We start from the raw sequence: 23,683 nt of genomic DNA, 5'->3' as shown, positions 1-23,683 counted from the left end.
TTTTTAAGTCACTTTCAGTTATGTAAAATCGGTTTCGTCACAGGTTGTGGAATAGAAACTCTGATTAAAAATGTTTATTTTTTGTGATAAGTTCACTTTCAGCTGCATTAATCTAGCTGCATCGAGTTGCCACTCAAATGTATCAATACTTTTGAATTAATCTTTATATTTTAAATTACACTATCAAACACATTCATGGCAGAATTTATAGTTGGCGATGTCTAAATCAGTTTGAGCAAAAACTTAGGAAAAAATACACTTGTCAAAACTAGCTCAATTTTGGGCACAGTTTGCACCCGGATGGTAGATCCTGCCCAAGAAGGGAAATGCAAGTCCAGATCACTAATCAATCAAATGACCTATTTAAGTGTAGAGATCCTCCACAAAATACTCAACTGCTATCCAATGAGAAGCATACCAGAAAAATGAAATCAATAAAGATTCTGAAAGACTAGTATTCAATATATAGACACGAGTCAGAAAGTAGATGCTGGAAATCTGAAATAAAAAAACTGAAAATGCTGGAAATACTGAAATACCTTATGAATATTTCCAACATTTTCTATTTCTATTTCAACGTGTAGAAAATTGGGTGCAAAATTTCAGGTCAAGGTTCAAGCAAGTGCCTCCCTTCTTTCAGCCTAAACTATATGAGTGTCCTCAGTCCAACCATCTTGAGCTGTTTCATCAATGACCTTCCTTCCATCATAACATCAGAAGTGGAGATGTTTGCTGATGATTGCACAACGTTCAGCGGCATTCACGATTCTCAGATACTAAAGCAGTCCATGTCCAAATGGAGCAAGACCTGGACAATATCCAAGCTTGGGCTGACAAGTGGCAAGTAACATTCTTGCCACAAAAGTGCCAGGCAATGACCATTTCCAACAAGAGAGAATCTAACCATTGCCTTTTGACATTCAATGGCATTACCAACACTGAATCCCCCACTATCAACATCCTGGGGGTTGCCATTGACCAGAAACTGAACTGGACTAATCATAAAAATCCTGCAACTACAAGAGCAGGTCAGAGACTAGGAATCGTGCGACAAATAACTCAACTCTTAACTCCCAAACACTGTCCACCATCTACAAGGCACAAGTCACAAGTGTGAATGAATACTCCCCACTCCTCTGGGTTAGTGCAACTCCCACAACACTTGAAGCTTGACACCTTCCAGGACAACGCAGCCCGCTTGATTGGCACCGCATCCACAAACATTCAGTCCATCCATCATCGATGAACAGTAGCAGCATTGTGTACCATCTACAAGATGCACTGCAGGAATTCACCAAGGCTCCTTAGACAGCACCTTCCAAACCCTTGACTGCTACCATCTAGAAGGACAAGGACAGCAGATATGTGGGAACACCACCACCTGCAAGCTCCCCTCCAAGTCACTCACCATCTGGATTTGGAAATATATCGCCGTTCCTTCACTGTCGCTGGGTCAAAATCCTGGAACTCCCTTCCCAACAGCACTGTGGGTGTACCTACGCCAAGAAAGCAGCTTACCACCAGCTTCTCAAAGGCAACTAGGGATGGGCAATAAATGCTGGCCCAGCCAGCGAAGCCCACATCCGTGAATGAATTTTAAAAAAGAGCTCATTTTAAGACTACTGATCAAAAAAGGTGGGTCACTAGCTTCTCTGACCTATATCTTTTTTCCCCACTCCATCCTTATCTTTCCTGCATCCTCCTCTTTCTCCCACTCATGTCATTTTCCTTCTTCCTCAACTACCTTTCTGCCACCCCTTCTTCCCCTACCTCCAAGCCCTCCCAACTTTTTTTTATCCTTCTCTCCTTGCTTCTCTGCCAGCTGTTTGCCTCAATCTGCCTCCTCTTGGCCTATTATTTTTTGCCTCCCTCCATTGCCTTCCTGGACCCTTTATTTCTTGATCCTCCTCCATCTTTCCAAGTCCTCTTTTCCTTCTCCTTTCCTGTATTCTTTTCTCTGCTGTCAATTTAACTTGTCACTTATGAACCTTTCTCCTTTTACTATACCCCTCTCCCCTTCACCATCTCACAGCCATACCTCATGACCCCTATCCCTTCCTTCCCCTCACCCTTTGTGGCCTCTCTCTCAGCGACCCCTTTGATATCTCTCAATTCCCTTAATCCCACTGCATCTTTCTCAACCTGCATACCTTCCCTTCTCTTTCTACCACCTCTCTATCACTTCTATGTTCTCTTTTCTTTTCTATACCCCATCAAATTGTGGTTGCAATTGTCACCTTTGAAATATCAATTTCCTCATGGAACACCATGAAAGCAAGGCTTCCTGTTCCGGATGGGAAAGAGATATGGGATAACTTTCCCTGTTTTTCCTTACCGTTCAGTTGGCTGTAAGAACATGTGTAATGCAGAGGGGGTGTTTTAAACCTTTTGAGTGTTGTGTTTTTAATAGCCGACACAAGACCGGCTTTCTGGCAAGTTTAAATCAGAGGATAAGACGTTTATTCACATAAGACCCCAAAATGTAAAGGAAACAAAAACACATTCCCACTAACACACATACATAAGATGAACTCCAGAGATGAAGCACGCATTGAGGTTATTAACAGAATAACAAAAATCAAATCACATGTTTAAATCATTCCTTCAAGATGCACATGCTGCAGGTCTGGGTCGGTTGTCTCATGGTTTTTTGGAGATGAATGCAAGTTGGAAGTCTCTGGGTTTCCAGACAAAGTCATGGTCAAAATTCTATCAAGGCTAAATTAACCCCTCTCTCCATGCCTGAGTTGACTGATTGTATTTATTTCTTCCTGCTGGAGGATATGTCCTGACTTTGTCTCTGGTTCTTGGGGTAATAAGATTTGTCATCTGAAGTCAGTTTCTATCATGTCACCACATGATCAATACCTCTATTGGCCACACAAAGCATTTGAAGTTGGAAGCCACTGCTACACAATGGAGGATGAATAGTGGCTGTTCACGCCTGCTTGTGATAAACTGGTCTCTCCGCACCACTCTTTGCTAAGTTTCGAGCTCGCAGACACCGGGTTTGGTGGTGGCAGTATTGATTTTGAGTTTCGGTAGACATTAGGTGGTGTAAATTCACAAATGGTCTCACATTTCAAGGGAGGGCCTTTCGCCCACAGGCATTTACATTTTATTGACTTTCTGGAAGCATGTTCAACCACGAGTTAAGCCTTGTCCATCTAAAAATCAACAAATATCATGAATATTTATTCAGAACTCTGTGAGCATTTGGGTTCGTGACGCATTTTATCACCCACATATGACTTCTGTACACTGCCGCAGAGTGTCTCGTTAAGGTTAAAATGTCCCTGACGGCACCCCTTCACTTTGGGAGAGGAGTGAGTCAGGGCTGCCCCATCTGGCCAATTGTATTCTATTTGCATGGAGCCTTTCCTGCGCCTCTTGCGGAGGAGGTTGTCGGGATTGGTTCTGCGCAGGCCGGGCATCGGGGTAGTCCTTTCGGCTTAAGCTGGTGACTTGCTCCTTATGTTTAGTGACCCGGCTGACCTGCGGAGCATGTGCAAGTGCCAGGAGGTCTACTCTGCCACGTCTTCTGCCAGGATCAACTGGGGTAAATGTTCTGGACTCCTGGTCAGCCCGTGGCAGATGGATCTCCGACCCGAGGAGCTCAGGCCTTTCACCTGGAGCAGGACCAACCTCGTCCACCTGGGGGACTATCTCTGTCCTGCTGAGGAATCCTGGCTGGCGAATTGGCAGGGACTGGAGACCAAAGTCACCACTCATCTGCGACGTTGGAGAGGACTGCTTTGAGTGCTTTCATACCAGGGTCAAGTTCTGGTCATAAACCAGTTGATTGCCACCATGTTATGGTACCAGCTGGTCACTTTGACCCCTCCCCTGGACTTTGTCACAAAAATCCAGGGAATGCTCATCGATTTCTTCTGGAACAAAAGACTGCACTGGGTCCCTGCTAAAACTCTGAGTGTCCCGCTTAGGGAGGGCGGTCAGGCGCTGGTGTGCCTAAGCACCCAGGTGGCGACTTTCCACCTTCAGGCCCTGCAACACCTTTATGTTGAGCCCCCTCCGAGATGGTGTGCCTTGGCGACGTATTTCTTCCGCCAGGTGCACGGCCTCTTCATGGACCTGCTCCTGGGCTTAGCCAAGTTTGCCATTAACAGGTCCAGGCAGTGGGCGATCGAGGGGGTTGCCCGACACGACTGTCTGCCCTTCTTCCATGGCTATGTTCGCGACCGGGTGTCCCTGGAGAGGAAGCATGCGGTGTCTGCCAGCACCGTCGAGTCCTTCCACGCCCGGTGGACACCGCTGGGATTGGGGTGTTTTATTGACCCTGTTAATCACATTTTGGTTTGATGTTTGTAAGTTTTCTTTAAACTTTATCTTTGGTTTTACAGCTAACCTAATTTAGGGACTGTGTTTACTTTATCCCTCATTTTTTTGATTTAGTTTATTTGGTTGACTCTGCAGAGTTAAAAATCACCAAAGGCCATCTGACCTTCAGCAGCCATCTTTGTCGCACATTGTCCACTTTTTAAAAAGTAAGATCAATTTCAAAGAAACCACATGGAATAACATCCATATCTTGAAAGTTAGCAATATGATATCTCTTTATTGGGCATGATATTTTCAAGAATCCAGTACATAAGTGAATGCAATCCACAGCTAGGGGATCTCTGCTTAAAAAGGGTGCATAACAAATACTTTTTTTTCTTGTTCCCAACATCAGCGACGGTTCTTGGGCAACTCTCCAGCTCTTAGGAACCATAACCTGACATTTTGTAATAAATTATCAAGATTGCTGGTCGCAGAGACAGTAACAATTTGCCACTGAGAAACACGGTGGAAATAATAACCTTTGCAATTTCTCCAATTATTAGTCAAATAGGCCATCTATTCCCAGCTATTGCTAAATCATTTTTTTAATACTAGCAGCAGATGCTCAAGTCAAACAGCAACGAAGATAAATTTTGGTTACAATTTAAATCAAAGTATTTCTGTTCAGGTTTTAGCTTGCTATTGGTTTCTTTCATTCAGTCACTGTAGATTAGGTAACCAGCTGCTTTACCAGAAATCATGTCTCAGCCAAAATCAATATGATATTTCAATTGTTAATCACAGAGGCCTGGACAGGTTTCTCATGGAGAAAACCAAGCCGCACAGTGGATTTTGTGGCTGGTTGGCACCTCTTTTTGAATTTCAGAGATAGTTATTAAAATTCAATGAATGCTTAGCAGCTGTTTCGGTGTACTTCACCTGGAGCTCAATAATCTTGGAATATGATTTGTAGTCTGTGAAGGAAGGTCAGATATATAAAATACAAGAGGCTAGCTATTTAGATCATCATAAGTCTCTGGTCTGTTCACTTTCAATGTATATTTATGAAAAGAAAACTTCTTATTGTCCTGGCCAGAAGACAGGAAGGAAAATATGTACATTTCTCTCTAAGTGAACCTGGCTGCTTTATAAAATTATTACTTTTACTTTAAAAATGGAGAAGGCTTTATCCTGACTAGCCATGACTAATACCAGAGGAATTTCTAACCTTAAGAAGCCAACAGGAACCTTATCTTTAAAAAGGTGTGTCAGGAAAATATATTAATTTTCATAATGTTATTGGAATTTATTCTAAAGGTAAGAATAGTGTTTGTCTGTGTGTGTGGCAGGAGGACTTAATTGAATTAAAGACAGCTGCTCTGAAGGCTTTGATGTATCAGAAGAGCTAGGTTTGAAATGTTAAATAGGTAATCATGACTGAAGTTTTAGATTGTGAGGTGTAAAGGGAAACTGCATTTTTAGATAAACCAGAGTTATTTGAATTTCAAAATAGGTGGTGAAATGTTACACTTAGCCAGAAGAAGCAAAACAGTGTGCTTATTTTTCCCAAAGCTGACTGATAAAATTGGTGCTAAGAAGATTTTTATTATTAGAAAAGCAGAGTTAAAAAGACATATTGGGACAATGGGACTTAAGTTAAAAAGGGAGAAACGTGTATTAAGGAAATGAGTGTGTGTAAGAGGAAAGCATTCTACGGTCGAACATGTGTAAAAAGCCTCCAGCCTCTAAGCCTCAAGTTGCTGTCTATACGAACTAAAGTGAAGAAAACTCACTTTGAATTCAACTGATCAGGGTATTGTGTTACTTTGCCTGGTCTTTTAAAATCTGTGTGTTTTACTGTTACCTTAACGGAGGGGTAGCTGAGAGTTAGATTAACTAAGGAAGCTAGGAGTTATTATAATCGGAATTTGTAAACCTTTATATATGCTTAAAATATTTTTTTTAATTAATGAAGGTTTAATTTAGTTTCGTAAGAAACCTATAAGACTCAGTGGTCTTATTACTGCTGAATTCAAGGCGCGCATCTCGAAATAAATACAAATTGTAAAATAGTTGTGGCAGTTGTTTCAAGTTTCCTTTGGGATTTGAACAACTCAGCATTTACCATTGGCTGTGCCATAACAATGCGCTAATGCCCTCTGTGACGGCCGACAAACAAATTCCAAAGAAATACACCCACCCCCTATACATTTCCACAGCAGAGCTCCGGTCAGTAGAAACGGTATATCTGCAAAGGACAACAGGGACTCCAACTCCTCAATTAAACACCTCAGGATTCCAGGCCTGGGAAAATACATCCTTTGTCCAACACCTTGGAGAAGTGGGAAATGTCACATGACCTCCCCCAAACTGCTAGAACTTGTAATATTGCCATCTGGTCTGAACACAGGCAGTCTACCATTTTAACAACTAACAGGTAGCAGTAGAAAGAGCTCTTTCCAGGGAAATTGCCTAGCCCTCATATACACTGTTAACTACTGGAACATTGGAACTTCTGTATCTCTGTCTTCAAGACTAATTCATCTTGACGCAACTTCTCCCGTCATGGAAGTTCTCACTCTGGAAAGATGGCTCACCCTGCAACAGTTTCAGCCGACTAACCTCTGAAGGAATATACCACTAGAATTTTTGAGACTGGACTCTGGACTCATGTGAAACCATAATTCTTATTTTTAATCATGGTCTTGCCCTGTACCCCTTTCTTTCCCTTAATCCTCTTTTATTGTATGAATGCAAAAGGGGCGGACATTGCAAAACCCCTTCCCTTGTTTTGTGTCTGCGTGTAAAATAAACTTTTATTTTGCCTTATCTCAAGATTGCTATGGGGTTATTAATACAGGATTGGATAACTTCAATACTTAAAGGTTGGAGAAAATAAGCCACCACTTATAAAGGGAGAAACCTCAAAAACACTTTTCTGTTTACTGACGGGTAGTAAGTGGACATAGAAACATATAAACTAGGAGGAGTAGGCCATTCGGCCCTTCCAGCCTGCTCCGCCATTCATTATGATCAAGGCTGATCATCCAACTCAATAGCCTGCTCCCGCTTTCTCCCCATACCCTTTGATCCTTTTCACCCCAAGAGCGAAATCTAACTCCTTGAAAGCATACCATGTTTTGGTCTCAACGATTTCTGTGGTAACAAATTCCACAGGCTCACCACTCTCTGGGTGAAGAAATTTCTCCTCATCTCAGTCCTAAATGGTCTACCACATATCCTCAGACTGTGACCCCTGGTTCTGGACTCCCCCCACCATCGGGAACATCATTCCTGCATCTACCCTGTCTAGTCCTGTTAGAATTTTATAGGCTTCTATGAGATTCCCCCCATATTTTTCTGAACTTCAGCAAATATAATCCTAATCGACTCAATCTCTCCTCATATGTCAGTCCCGCCTTCCCAGGAATCAGTCGGGTAAACTTTCGCTGCACTCCTTCTATAGCAAGTACATCCTTCCTCAAATAAGGAGACCAAAACTACACACAATATTCCAGGCATGGTCTCAGCAAGACCCGGTACAATTGCAGCAAGACATCCCTGTTCCTGTACTCGAATCCTCTGGCTATGAAGGCCAACATACCATTTGCCTTCTTTACCGCCTGCTACACCTGCATGCTTACCTTCAGCGATTGGTGTACAAGGACACCCAGGTCTCGTTGCACATTCCCCTCTCCCAATTTATAGCCTTTCAAATAATAATCTGCCTTCCTGGTTTTGCTACCCAAATGGATAACATTTATCCACATTATACTGCATCTGCCATGCATTTGCCCACTCACTCATTTTGTTAATAAATGTTCTAGTTTAATATTTAAAATCTGCAAAGTGTTAGTGGAATCTTTACTTCTGACTTCAGTACACATAGCCTCTCGTAATAAAAATACAAATTGCAAATCATTGTGATAACTTCACCAAGTTCCCCTTTGGGATTTGGTCAGCCAGGCAATAACCACCTGCCATATCATAACATTCCTCATCATGACTGTTCTTGTGTTGTGCAAGCTGTCATAAACTGATCCTGGTGTCATTTTATCATGGCATCCACAAAACCCATCACTTCTCTATTGTCGTATGTCTTTTACGCCCACTTTTTCCCCCTGAGCTTGTGTTGGCTGTCCTTTTGGGCACTTCACCAAATTCTTTAGGCAGACAAGTGGCAGAAGAAAGTTAATGCAGGGAAGTGTGAAGTGATTAATTTTAGTGCGAAGAATGAGGAGAGGCAACATAAAGTAAAGGGTGCTATTCTAAAGGGCCTTCAGTGACAGAATGTGGAATGCACTTCCCGAGACTGTAGCGGAGAGATATTTAATCGTAGTATTCAAAAGACAATTGGACAATAATCTGAAGAGAAAAATACTGCAGGGCTACGGGGTAAAAGTGGGGGAGTGGGACCAGGTGAGTCGCTCTTGCAGAGAGCCGCCATGGACTCAGTGGGCCGATTAGGCTCCTCCTGTGCTATAACCATTCTTTCTATACTTCTATAATTGGGGTTTCACTTGAGCACATATCAAGAGATACTCACTAAAAATGCGGTGTGGTTAAGTTTGGAGGTGAATGTTCACAATGCTTCACTTTATGAACATTCACTAAATGTAAGACTCAGCAAAGACTGACTCCAATATCATCCTTCACCAACTGGATTTCTGGAATAGAAAAAAGTGGTCTTGAACCCACAACTTTCTGATTTTGAGGTGAGAATGGTATCAACTGAGCCACAGTTGACAAAGAAAAGAATACATACCTTAAAAATACAAAATATTGTTCAGTATAGAATTTGCAAGTATTTATTTTTTCCTTAGGGCGTACCGTGGATTTTCTATGGTATTGCTCATGGTGATTTGGAAGAAACCCTAAAGTGTGATCTCTTAAGTTTGAAGAGTCTGACAAGAAGTCATAAAATGCCCACAACACTCTGTGTCAGCAACACACCAGGCTCACAATCTTCGGTCTGTCCGCAAGCATGACCCAGACCTCCCTGTTGCTTGCCATTTCAACACACCACCCTGGTCTCATGCCCACATGTCCGTACTTGGCCTGCTGCAATGTTCCAGTGAAGCGCAACGCAAACTAGAGGAACAGCACCTCATCTTCCGACTAGGCACTCTACAGCCTTCCGCACTTAACATTGAGTTCAACAACTTCAGATCATGAACTCTCTCCTCCATCCCCTATCCGATCACCCTTTTTCCAATAATTTATAATTTTAAAAAAATATATTTTTCTTTTCCCACCTATTTTTAAATTTATTTCGATCTATTGTTTTATCTCCATCTTTTATCCCATTTCGATCCCTTCCACCCACCCCACCCCCACTAGGGCCATCTGCCACTAGCTTGTCCTGCTTGCTACACTTAATGTCCCCATTAGCACATTCCTTAGATAATATCCCCACCGTCAACACCCCTTTGTCCTTTTGTCAATGACATCTTTGGCAATCCCTTCCTTGCCTCCACCTATCACTGGCCCCCAATCCAGCTCTACCTGTTCCACCCCCCTCTACCAACTTATATTTCACCTCATTTCCCTATTTCCTTAGTTCTCATGAAGAGTCATACGGACTCGAAACATCATCTGTATTCCTCTCCGCAGATGCTGTCAGGCCTGCTGGGTTTTTCCAGGTAGTTTTGTTTTTGTTTCAGATTTCCAGCATCTGCAGTATTTTGCTTTTAACACAATCTATTAATATCTTTAGGTGTTGCACAAGGTATAGGCTAAGTTTCCCTTTTACCTGTCTCTGCTATGTTTGTTTGCTGTTTTCCTGTCTTTTTTCTTCTACTTCTTTGTCCCTTTCTCATCTCTGCAAATTCTCTCTATCCCAACTCCTTATTTTCTCTCTTCCCAATTCTGCTTTTCTCCCTTTCTTCTTCCTCTTTAAATAAAACAACAACAGTAGGCTGCATTTGGGGTACAAGTTAAGAAGCACAACTTCCTTTCCATCTCTTCCCACAGTGCATCCTTCCCTTGCAATGTTAACCACTGTCTTCTTCATCTTCTTGAGTTCTTTGCCCAAAGATCCAACCCACAGTGCCACAACTCCCACACAGGTATAATCTGGTCTATACCGTCCATCCAGCCAACACCTCCACCCCCCCCCCACCCCAAATGTCCAAGTGGCTGTGGCAACATGTGTCTGGAGCTAAGGATAGCAATGGTAAAGGCTCCGATATTCTTTCTATCACATGGCTGACCAGGAATCTCTCCGGGCTTGCCGCCAGCCATTGGCATACGTTGGAAGGATTTACAAGGTGACTGCCCACATTAGAATTCACCTTCCTTTACCATCAAGTCCTGGAGTGGGACTTGAACCCAGAGCTTCTGGCTCAGAGGCAGGGACACTATCCACTGTGCCACAAGACCTCTTACAACCACTATCTACCCACTCCCAATCAGATCTCTCCAACCAGGCAAAATGGTAACCTCATTCAGTTTCCCTCCATTGCTCCCAGTTTAACTGTGCCCCCCAAAGAGAATCTGTTTGCTTTAAATTTAATTCACTTGTACTTTTAGAAACAATTCAAATTTGAGTGAGATCATAATGTTCGTCTTTCTCTCCAACTGTCTCTCTCGCACATATAACTGCTAGCAATCGGAACTTGAAATTTACTTAAAACAAATTGAGTTGCCTAGGGGCAACCCAGTATAAATGTGGACAAATACTTAGGATTGTTGAAGGCTGACAGAAATACATGACAAAAAACGTAGCCAGTTAGTAATTAAAGTCTGAAGTGTGGTGTCATTATTCCACTATTCAAAGGCAAAAAAAGGATGATGTGAATCTATCGGATAAAACCAGCAGAAAAACAAATCTGAGAAAGGGTTTTTTTGGTTCATTATCCTGAGCACACGACCAAACTTGGAAAGATTGTTCATACTTGGATAGTCTCAAGGATCTAGGGAGCAAAGGCACGCTTCTGCAAGCAACCAGAGGCACAGCCAAAGGTGCAAATAGAGTACAAAGGCTTAACAGATTCTTATAAATAACTAGGTTTAACGTAAAACCTAAAATACAAAATCATTAAAATATATATTCTGCAGTGTTATACTTTTTTCAGACTAGCATCCATGATGCTTAATGTTCATGAAGTGTGTCACTAGCTCCAATGGCAAAGCAAATATTCAGTGAAGAACCAAGATCAGGAGACAAAGTTGCCCACTCTTTGAAAATGAAAGAGCTAGGAAAGAAGAGTGACAGATGTCACACATGACTAATTAAAACTGACTTCTCTCAGTGTTAATTGTGTTACATTATACAAGCAGCAAAAAGGCTGCTTGGATATCAGCCTCAGAGGTGTTCACTTCAAAATACATCCGATCCGAGTGCCTCGGGAATAAGACATGCCTGTGGGGTTAAAAAGCCACAGTTTATGGAACTAGTTCTTTCTTGCAGAAACCAAACATATCTTTAATGTCTGATCAGCCAAAAAAATCTAATGACTGAGTGCTATGACAAACCAAGCAAGCAGACAAAATCAACTCCCACGGAGATCACAACTTTGTGCATTATAAATCAATGAGATCAGGCAGAATCTAACCCCCCTCAGAAAGCAGCAAAATACAACTGTCCTAATTTTCCCATCTTAATCTAGTAGAAAACTATGATGAAACACAAGAGAAGTTCTTAAGACTTAAACAAAACTGATCTTAAATCCATCTCAATCTCCCAAGATAAATTCCCACTAATTGCAGCAATGTTGGTGAGGCTGCTCAGATGTGTCAAGTTACTCGGGATGTTTAAGGGCCAGCAAATCCATCACTCATACATCACAAGACCAAAACAAAACTCCCAAGGATGATACAACCATTTAATGAGCATCCCTTGCATAGAAGAAAAATGGGACAAATTCTTTTGAATGACTAGGCCACTCACTACATTCATTTGAGATGTTATTTTTCAAAATACCATCAGTTAGATTCAAAGAGGCTACTTCAATAATTAAGCTTATCTCAAAAAGAGCAAAAACAGATGAAATAGAAAAATGGGTTTCTGTGAATGAATGGGTTAAAATCAAAACACTCCAACAGAAATTCAAGCAAACAAATTGTACCACAGGTGGGAAAATTCTGAACCAAAATCCATGCCACTTGAGGATTCAAATCTAATTTTGGACTTCATCAACACTGTTCTATGGTAAAAGCTCCTGTCAGAAAGTGATTCTATTTTTTCAAAAATGACATGAAATTGAGAACTTGACCCTTAAGGTAAGTTAATATTATCCATATTCTAGAAGGTCAGTATACTTACAGATCAGTATAGAATTTGCCAACTGCTTGTAGGAAAATGCAACAGACTTTTGCTAGTGAGGTTACATGTCTACTAGAGGCAGAACATGCTGAAAATAGTTGTTTCCACATTTACTGGGGTGGTGTTAAACTACATGGAATGAGGTCCAAGTATGTATCAGTTGATTATGTGCAAAACTGAGCTTCGCCACATCACTAATAGCAATTTATGATTCCTGTGTTGCTAAGCTCTGTCTCCTGGACAACAGTTTCGATATCCAAGAACTTGAGGATGTGTGCTTTGTTGACCTCCAAGAACAGGCCTCAGAGCAAATCATAAAAACAAAAAAACTGCGGATGCTGGAAATCCAAAACAAAAACAGAATTACCTGGAAAAACTCAGCAGGTCTGGCAGCATCGGCGGAGAAGAAAAGAGTTGACGTTTCGAGTCCTCACGACCCTTCGACAGAACTAGTTTTCTTCTCCACCAATGCCACCAGACCTGCTGAGTTTTTCCAGGTAATTCTGTCTTTGTCTCAGAGCAAATCATGTTTGTTGAACTGAGGAAGCAGAGCCTACAAAACACATTCCACAATATGCATCCCGTAGTTACTCTAAAAACATGTTGGTTGTGGGGGGAGTACAGAAAGCTGAATGCTTTGCCACAATGGGGATACAGTTTCTCATGCACAGGGATAACTTAACTCCACGCATAGATTCTAAAGCCACTTGCCAGGCATAGTCCTGATGGCCTCACAGACAACTGTCCAAAACAGTTGGATGCAACAGCTCAGCTGGAGTGCATGCAGCAGAGCACAACTCTGACCGCAATCTCTCCCACACACATCTGGTCAGTGTAAAGTTCAATTAATATGCTGCACAGAATATGCAGTGAATGATCCTAAGTTGGCTCTCTCACACTCTGTTGCGAACGGTAGCCGTCTGTTTATCTTCAGTTTTGTTCCTGTTTCGGAAGCATTTTTCAGATTGGAATTATTTCAGTTAATGATATTGCTTTTTAATTAGATCATGGGATGAGGGTTGCAGGCAAGGCAAGCATTTGTTGCCCAACCCCAATTGCCCTTGAGAAGGTGTGATGAGCTGCCTTCTTGAACCACTGCAGTCTATGTGGTATAAGTACACACACAACACTGTTCAGAAGGCAGTTCCAGGTTTTAGACCCAGAGACAGTGAAGGGGCAGCAAGATAGTTCCAAGTCAGGATGCTATGTGGCTTGGAGAAGAATTTGTAGGTCCCATGCTTCTGCTGCCCTTGTCCTTCTTGGTGGGAGCAGTGATGGCTTTAGGAGTTGTCGAAGAAACCTTGGCAAGTTGCATCACTGCATCCTGCAGATGGCACACACTGCTGCCCACTGTTTGCTTGTGGTGGAGAGAATGCATGTTTAATAAGGTGGACAGGGTGCTGATCAAGCGGGCTTCTTTGTCCTGAATGGTGTTGAGTTTCTTGAGTGTTGTTGGAGCTGCATTCATCCAGGCAAATGCAGAGTATTCCATCACACTCCTGACTTGTGCCTTGTAGGGCCAATGGGCAGGTTTTGAGAAGTCAGAAGGTGAGTTACTCACCACAGAATTCCTAGCCTCTGAGCTGCTTTTGTAGTTATCGTATTTATATAGTTGATCCAGCTAAATTTCTGGTCAATGGTAACCCCCAGGATGTTGATAGTGGATAGTGAGGCCACTGAACATCATGGGGAAGCGGTTAGATTTTCTCCTGTTGGAGATGGTCATTGCCAGGCACCTGTGTGGCACAAATATTGCTTGCCTTTTAGAAGCCCAAGCTTTAATGTTGTCCAGGTCTTGCTGCATGTGGGCATGGATTGCTTTAGTATGTGAATCATCGCAAAAGGTACTGAATACTGTGGAAACATCAGCAAGCATCCCCACTTCTGACCTTATGATGGAGGGGAGGTCATTGATGAAGTAGTTGAAGATGGTTAGGCCAAGGATACTGCCCCAAGGAACACCTGAAACAATATCCTGGAGTTGAAATGATTGGCCTCCAACAACCACAAACAAGTGGAGAATTTTCCCTCTGATTCCCATTGGCTTCAATTTTGCAAGGGCTGCCTGGTTCGACTGTTTATCAAATGCAGCCTTAATGTCAAGGGCGGTCACACTCACCTCACCTCGAATTCAGCTCTTTTGTCCACATTTGAACCAAGGTTGTAATGAGGTCTGGAACCAAGTGGCTCTGGCAGTATCCGAACTGTGCACGGTGAGCAGGTTATTGCCAGGAAACTGCAGCTTGATATCACTGTCAATAACACCTTCCATTAACTTGCCTATACTTGACAGTATACCAGTGGGGTGGTAATTGGCAGGACTGGATTTGCCCTGCTGTTTATGGACAAGACATAACTGGGCAATTTTAGATGCCAATGCTGTATTTGTACTGGAGTAGTTTAGTTAAGAGCAGGAATAGTTCTGGAGCGCATGCCTTCAGTACTACGACCTTGATATTGTCAGGGTCCATTGCCTTTGCTGTATCCAGTGCCTTCAGCCATTTATTGATATCACGTGGAGTAAATCAAACTGGCTGAAGAGTGGCATCTGTGAACCTCTAGAGGAGGTAAATCATCCACTCAGGACTTATGACTGAAGGTAATTGCAAATGTTTTTTCAGCCTCGTCTTTTCCATTGGCTTGGTTCCCCCTTCATTGAGGATGGGGATGTTTGTGGAGCCCTCAGTTCAGTTAGTTGTTTAATTATCCATTACAATTCACAATTGGATGTGGCATTGATTTGGCTGTGAGATCGCTTAACTCTGTCTATCACCTGCTGCTTCCGATGTTTAGCTTGTATGTCATCCTATTATGTAGCTTCATCAGTTTTACAACCCACCCCGCGGGTGAGGTTCCCCAAAGTTCTTGGTCCAGGTGAAACCCCTCAATTTGTCACCATCTGGCTGGGACAGCCCCAAATTGTTATGTCCAGGTGATGGGGGGGGGGGATGAACTGGCTCCCTGTCTTTAATTGGTCACAACAAGATTTAATCTAAAAAGGGTCCCTTTCACAGATTTTTATCCCAGACCCAATCGTTCTGATTTTGAAGGAGCCAATTTTTTCAGGCTTTCTTGAGTTAAAGGTAAGAGTAAGTTTATTAACTATGAAAGGCTAGAAAGGATAAAACACATGTATATACGGTCATACAGGTTAAAAGTAAGAATTGAGCTTGAAGTAAAATGACACGCAGTGACATCTGGCGTGCGTTCCAATGTCACCACATCATTCAGATTTTCAGTTCGGCAGACGCACACCCGAGTCGGCTGCGCGCCCACCGAACTGTCAAAGGCCTATTAAGACCAGTTAACTATCAATTAAATCGATAAACCGAGGCCAACCTCAAGGTTGGTGGCAGGCGAAGAGCCCAGGCAGCCTTCGCACTTTTCATGGAACCTCATCCACGGGCGGGATGAGGTCTCATCAAAGGTTTTAAAGGTTTGAAAAATCTTTTAATAAAATTCATATACATCTCCCAGCTCATGCGACAGTTTCACATGAGAGGACATGTCCTAAAAATTTTTCTTTTACTTTATTAAAATTTTTAAACTTAAACTAATATCCCCGAGGCAGCTCTGTACCTCAGGAAGATTTCTGCGCTCTTTCGCGCACATGCACTTCCGGGCGCACATCATGCTGGGTGGGCCTTAATTGGCCCACCCATGTAAAATGGCAGCGATTGGCTGTGCGTGCGCCTTCATATACACACACACACACCCCCAACCTCCCAATGGGGTGACACTCCTCCCCAAGGTGTTTTTGTTATTGGAAGGTTGTTTCGAGTGGAGTTCAGCAAGGCTCAGTGCCAGGTCCCTTGCTTTTTGTGGTATGTATCAATGATTTAGATTTAAGTGCAAGTGGCATGATTCAAAGGGTTGCAGATGGTATGAAAATTGGCCATCTAGTTGATAGTGTGGAAGAATGTTGTGGATTACAGGAAGATCTCAATGGGCTCAATGGGTGGATAAAAAATTACAAACAAATTCAATCCAGATAAGTGCGAGGCAGCACATTTTGAGGCAGAAGACAAGGCAAGGGAATATACAATAAATGTTTGGTTACTGAGATGCATAGAGGAACAGAGAAACATTGGACTGCATATCCACAGATCTCTGAAGATTAGATGGGGTTAAGGCACTGAAGGCGGCATATGGGATACTTTGCTTTATTGGCCAAGGCATAAAGTATAAGAAATATAGGAACAATGTGATCATACCATAGGGTACCAGAATGTTGCCAGGAACGGAAAATTTTAGCTATGGCCAAAGACTGGGAAGGAAGAGGCTGAGGAGGGTTTTATTTGGGGTGTATAAATTTATGAGGGGCCTAGAGTGGACATATTTTTTTTTTAAACAGAAAGGTCAATAATGAAGGGGAACAGATTTATAATAATTGTAGAAGGATTAGAAGAGAGCTGAGGGGTAACTTTTTCACCCAGAGGGTAGAGGGGGTCTGGAATTCAGCACCTGGAAGACTGATAGAGGCAGAAACCCACATTTAAAAAATCACTTGGATAAGCTTGATATTTTATCTTCTCATTCATTAACTTCAGAAAATTATCTTACTAACATGACAAATACTCACCAACAAATACACCAAGAAAAAACATTCCAATTATGTCACCAAGTCCCCTCCCTCAGTCCAAACAAAATTTAATATATTACTACATTAACGAACCTCCACCTCATTGAATAACTGACAATGAGCAAGTGTGTGATGCAATTCATATTAACCCTCAACTATTGCAGATTAAACTAATAATGTAAAACAGACATTTGATTTTCTCTTGCACAGTTCATAATCTGATCTATTATGTTTTCTGGAAACAGAAAACCACCTGTCTTTATTAGAACCAGTCTTTGGAGAATATCTCAGATTTCCAACTTTTTTCCTGTTTATTTCTGTAGAACAGACACACAATCTTCATTTACTCAACATGCAATTTTACTGTACCTGCCACGGCACCAGAACGTATTCAAATTAGTGGGCAGCTAGCATTAGTCAAAACTGCAGCTGAACCAAAATTTCATAAATTAATGATTAAACATCCAAATTTTAGAATGACTTATAAAAAATATTCACCAGTGTCATGACCATAAGGCATGAAAGGGATCATAGACTGTTTACATCAAACCTTATTTTCTGCTTATTTAAAAGTAGACTTTGTTGGACGAAAAACATGGCTGCTACAGGTCACATGATTTGGAAGGTGACTAGAGTTCTGGAGACTTCCAACAGTAATTATAAACAAAGCTCAACCTTCATCCTTGTGGAATCTCACACCTATCATTGTGTGGGCCCATAACAGCCAATGAAACAGCCTGGAAATATAACAAAGAAAGAGTCATTGAAACTTGTTATACCTGTGGAGGCGCTAATACCAACCTTCTGTCTCCTAAGGTGGGCAATGGATTTTGACCAGAGAAATAGAAACTGATTGTTAACCTGAAACTGACTTATTAATGTGCAATACCACACGCCCTAAGCTCCTTTGGTCTTTGGAAAGTTTTAATGTTACATTCTTGGACTCCCAGAGCAGTTTGCTGTTAACATACAGCCTACGAACACTAAAAGCATGAGTCCAGGCTGACAATAAAGCCTGCCTCAAGTCTCAGCCTCCTCGAAGCCTGGTTCTCTGGAAGATTCCTACCATCAACCAAAGAGTGGGCCAAGTCTCTGAATACCAACATCATCTTGCTGCGTCATCACCAATTTTGAAGAAATTTGGCAACTTTTGCTTTCAGCCAGTTGAACCCACCTGAACTTCAATTCCTACATGAAGGAACCCTCACTGGACTCTGAATTAACGTGAATTAATATCCATATCTTCGGGGTTTTTTTTGTTTTAAGTTATTCCTCGTTGTAAAATACTTCTTTGCTAGCTCCTTTTTACGTGCTTGCTTGTGTGTGTGCGCGCCAGCCATTGCAAAGGCCATCCCCTGGGTTTGAATGTGTTTTGATTTAACCCTAAAGAGAGTTTGCTATGAGTCACTTTAAAATTGATTTCTCAAACAGGGGGTTTGGAGAAATACACCACAGTCCATTTCAAAAATTAAATCACCTCTGTTTACAGACAGACAGCTTGAAAAATAAACAAATTCAGTTTGCCTCTCTCTCTCCTGTCCATAACACCAGAGTAAAGGGCACAGGTAAGAATCACACTAGATAAAAATGTGTGTCCAAGCATACTGTTCATCTAAAGATTTTGTAATACAATTTTCCCAGTGTTATGATATGGCAGGTGATACTTGCTGGGCTGACCAAATCCCAAAAGGAAACTTGATCAGACCATCACAACGATTTTGCAATTTTTACTTATTATGAGAAGGTATGTGTACTGAAGTCAGAAGTAAAGGTTCCACTACCGCTTCTGGAGATTTTGAATATTAAATTAAAACGTTTACAAAAGAAAACTTAAATACACAAGATTACAGTTACACAGTTAAATTTAGTTTTACATTTCCCCAAACAATTTCTACTTAGCTAGACTCACAAATAAACACCCGTTTCCAGGCAACAGTCCCTATAGATTCTTAATCTATAAAACATCCAGTAAAATTACCACAAGGCCCTCACTGTTGCTAGAAGGGAGGTATTTCACAAGCTTCCCTTTCCCCTGGCAATGGAAATCCAAGGTTTGTAACAAAACCTTGCTTTCTGGAATAACCAGGCCCTTCTCTGTGGTGGCTAGAAGCTACTTTCTGCAACAGACTATGCTCACACAGCACACTCTTTAAGATCACATGGCCAGAAACGCCTCCAAGCTTTTGTTAAATACATTTTTCGCCTTTCATCTTTAAACCCATTGTTTTTAAACTTTCTTTCGAAAGTTACCTTTCCCAGAATCTAAAATCTTTCATATTGTCTTTACGGCCACCACTTTCGGGGAAAATAAACTTAATAACTTTGCTTTATTCCTGTATGACCTTTGCCTGTTGTAAAACATCCTTTTCTCTCTTTGAAATTCAACAGCTAAAAATTCAACTCCTCATTTATCTCCTAATATAAATTCCTATTCATGTTGTATTTACTTGTATCCCGTCTTGGCTTGTCGATTTCGATTTCAAAAATGCTTGTTTAACACCCAACTCTTGGATGATTTAAACCTTGCAGTCTGACTGTCTTCAGTCTAATTAAGTTAGTCACACAGACACACACACTCCCACAAGCCTGCTTCAGTATCCCACAGTAATATTGGAAAAACTTATATTTTCTTTAAACCAGCTGCATAATATATGCAATAAACTGTGAACTGCATTAATGTCAAGTATCTATGCAATAACGAGGGATTTACACTTTATTTCATGTTGCAGTGGATCAAAATGCCAAGGTGATAAAGTTTCTTTCTTAGCTCCCCTAAATTAATCAGCCAATTTGGGCAACCCAGTAAGTAGCAAAAAATATAAGCACTTTAGAACAACCTGAGATGTGCAATTCGGTAATAAATGCAAGTTCCTTTCTTTATAAAAGCAAAAATGGAAAGTTAGTTCATCCACCTCATAAAAGTGTTTAGTAGCAGGGGAAGTTTCATGGGCAATTTAAGCTGAGGACATATGGGGAAATGGGGAGAAAGTTGAGGGTTCAAGGTTTGGTCAGGTAGGAGCTTTCTGAGAGGTTGGGCTGCATGGGCAAGAAGAGACATTAGCCCACAAGCTACTTGGTTTGTTGTTAGAGCTTAGGGGGTAAGGCACTGAGGGGATGCAAGGAATAACAGACAGTTGATGCCTGAAGCTGGGGGTTATCTTGCTCTCGGGGATGATCCCAGAATAGTGACCAAATTTGGAAGATAAATAACGAGGCTTGATAGCACTTGACATGGTCCAGCAAGATGTCGATGGACCACGAAAATAGTTGTGCACCAGATACATTCAAGTTTGGATCCTTTGGAGACAAGGGAACCAAGGAGAGCAACCAAAGTGGGACAGTATAATGGTTTTACAGGGAACAAGGATATCAAATGTACAGGAGAAGGAAATAGCTAAGCAAATTGATAGCTGCAGAAGAATCATGGTGAATGGTAGGCCAAAGATTAGGTTATTGGTATGGATGCGCAGTAGTACATGATTTGGGAGTAGAGATTTTTCCTGGATTAGACATGGATAGGGGATGAGCATAGTGAAAGATACAAGTGGTTAGAGATAACTTGTCTGCGTTCAGAGACCATAGGAGTAGAATGGCAACATGGGATGATAAGGTCAATGACTATAAATATGGGTAAGTTCATTCATGTGGAAGGTGAGGCTTGAGGAGGACAGTAACGTCAGAATTACATCAGGCAAGGCAAATTGAGATGGAGGTTAAAGTCACAAATGAAGACTCCATCAATGTTGAAGCTGCAGGAGGACAGCTCAGTGGGCTAACGGGGAAACATTAAACAGGAGGATGTTAACTGAGGAAATTCCTTTGTACGCGCTTGTTTGAATAAGGCTATTTCTTCCCTTTATCAGGAAGAAAACAGACCATATGGTTCTCACAGTGATCCAAGCTACAAATCTGAGTCTTCACTGTAGCTCATTTTAAAATAATGCCTTGTGAAAATCTTTTTTTAAAAACCCTAACAAGCCAAACCAGGACAAAATCCTTCATTTTTGCAACAACTTAATCTGAAACTGACTTTCAGGTTCATATTGATCTATTCAAATTACCTAATTGACTTGGTAGCTGATGCAAATAAGGGCTACATTTTCCCATTTCAGATAGAATCCTACCCTAATTCCCCACAATCAAAGCACTAAATCCTGCTACCCACACAACTCAAAGCTGAAACAAAGACAATGTAAGTAATAAATTTTGGCATGCAATTTCTAATTAACTTATTCATAACCATAAACACAGCCAAATAAAACCATAAATTTACATTTTTTTGCCAATATAAAACTAAGGCTTTATGGTAGTGTGGCTAATAAAGGTGACAACAGTACACTGCCAATTTTTTGTTTCAGTATTATTTATTGCTCACAGGAAGTCACGCCATATGCTGCTTAATGTTATAAAACGAACAATATATTTTCAGGGTCATTGATTTATAGCAATTGAATAAGCCAAAATGTAGCTTATTTTAAAAGCACTGTTGGTGTTTTGAGGCTGATTTCTATGATTATGCTCATATCTGGCAACTTAAAATTTAATTTTAATAATGATCCGGTGACTTAACTATATAGGTTATTCCATCACAAACTTTTTTTTAAAAAAAGCCAAAGGAACAGAGCAAAACCACGGGGCAGGTGCACCAGGTTGAATATAGAATATGTCACAGCACTATGAAAGAGGCCTAAAGGTTGGTAATGTCTGAAAACATTTGTTATGACACAGCAGTTGGTAAAGGCAGAGTTGTTTAAATCCCAGAGGGAAACTTGAACAACTGTCATAACCTATATTTTCAATTGGTATGTGAGGTGCAGCTCTGAATTCAGGAATAAGACCACCAAGCCTCGTAAGGTTTTTTTTTATATAAAACTAAATTAAACATTTATTAATTTAACAAATTAAACACATATACATCTACAGATTATTACCATAATAACTTTTAAACAAATCCCCAAATAAATCAGGTAAACCTTCACCTAGACATCAGTAACCCATAGACTTTAGACACCAGGCAAAGCACATTTGACCTAATGAATTCAAAATGAGGTTCCTTTCAATTTGTTTCCTTTGCAGACAGTTGTAGGCTTACAGGTTGGTTAGTTCTTAAGTGCATCTGACTTACACACACAAACTCCCTTCTGTTTATACCTAGCTTCCCCTTTGAATGTAAATTTTCCATTGTATCCTAAGCTTTTAGCATCACATCTTCTCACAATAACATTTTCATCCCACTAATTGTATTAGTGATATAAACATATTGCTTGGCATCTCCCAGCTAGGTGCAAGATTTCACCCATTCTTTTGAATGGTTTATTTAAAAATGCAAATTGCCTCCTTGACACCTATGTTTCTAAACTTCTCCATGTTTATCTAATTACCACTTCAAACTTACTTCTTTCTATACATCAAAGCACCCAGACTAGCTGGCTTTAATCCAATTAAGCACAAACACACCACTACAATTCTATTTAAAAAATAATTTCCAGTAACATTATAGACATTAATATCTCTTCATGACACATTAAATATGAGCACCAGGAGAACATCAGATGTGGGTCCAGGGGAAAGGTGATAGTTTGAAGAACCAGGAGCTGAGTTGCTTTCTGATGGAATGCTGGAAGAGACAGTCCTAATATTTGGGAACAAGGAGAATTTATCAGGGCCTGATATACCAGTAGATGTGAAAAAGGAGGGTGTCAGAGTCCAGGAGCATGATCAGAGGTGCATGAGATGTATGAAAGCAATGCCACGTTTGGCAGTGATGGAAGGGTGGATTTGAAACATGTCAACAATGAGGTGATGGTAACGAGGAGCGGGAGTTTTCAAGAGGTGAAATTCAGGGATTAGGATCTTGGGTTTGGATGTGCAGTTCATGGGGTGATACTGAAAATTACATTGCGATGGAGAACTTCCTGAAAAAAGGGATGGGGAAGAAATAGTAAAATTTGGGGATTGGGAAAACAGCACGGGGAGGATGGAATAAAAGTAGGAACTGGGGAACAGTACAAAGGCTTGGTGGTGTGCTGCAGTAGGGGTGAGTACCAGAAGGGGTGTCAGGAGAACCAGCAAAACAAGCTGTGTTATTTAGATGCACCACTATATATCATGCATAGTAAGCTGCACACCTTCTCCAATGTAGTTATTCCTGATGTGACACTATGCTCATGACTTTCCCAAGCAATGACTGACACTCTTCCCCCAGCATCCGCTTCCAATTTATGCAGTTACAAGGCCATCAACCTAGTGGATTTGTTTCTATTCACTTGGACCAATAACGTCACAGAGAGGGGAGTAGAAGTATGTACAAACATACAGATTAAGAGCAGTTGGCCATTCAGCCCTTGAGTCTGCTCCAACATTTAATAAGATCATGGCTGATCTGAATGTAGTTTCTAATCTACTTTCCTTTGTGCCCCTTGTAACTCTTGACTCCCTTATCAATCAAGAATCTATCTGACTCAGCCTTAAAAATATTCAATGACCCAGCCTCCACTGCTCTCTGGGGAAAAGAAGTCCACAGACTGACAACCCTGAGAGAAAACATTTCTCCT

General features: G+C 41.2%; 1 protein-coding gene across 1 annotated transcript in view; it reads right to left on the bottom strand.

The window, feature by feature from the left end:
* The window catches only part of LOC121284432 (protein diaphanous homolog 3-like), a 784,525-nt gene that overhangs the window by 701,688 nt on the left and 59,154 nt on the right, over nt 1-23,683 (bottom strand). The window lies entirely within an intron of this gene.

The sequence above is a fragment of the Carcharodon carcharias genome, chromosome 11 (assembly GCF_017639515.1).
Source record: "Carcharodon carcharias isolate sCarCar2 chromosome 11, sCarCar2.pri, whole genome shotgun sequence".
In the NCBI taxonomy this organism is placed as follows: Eukaryota; Metazoa; Chordata; class Chondrichthyes; order Lamniformes; family Lamnidae; genus Carcharodon; species Carcharodon carcharias.
Note: the sequence above shows the minus strand (reverse complement) of the source record. Positions and strands in the feature narration are given on the sequence as shown.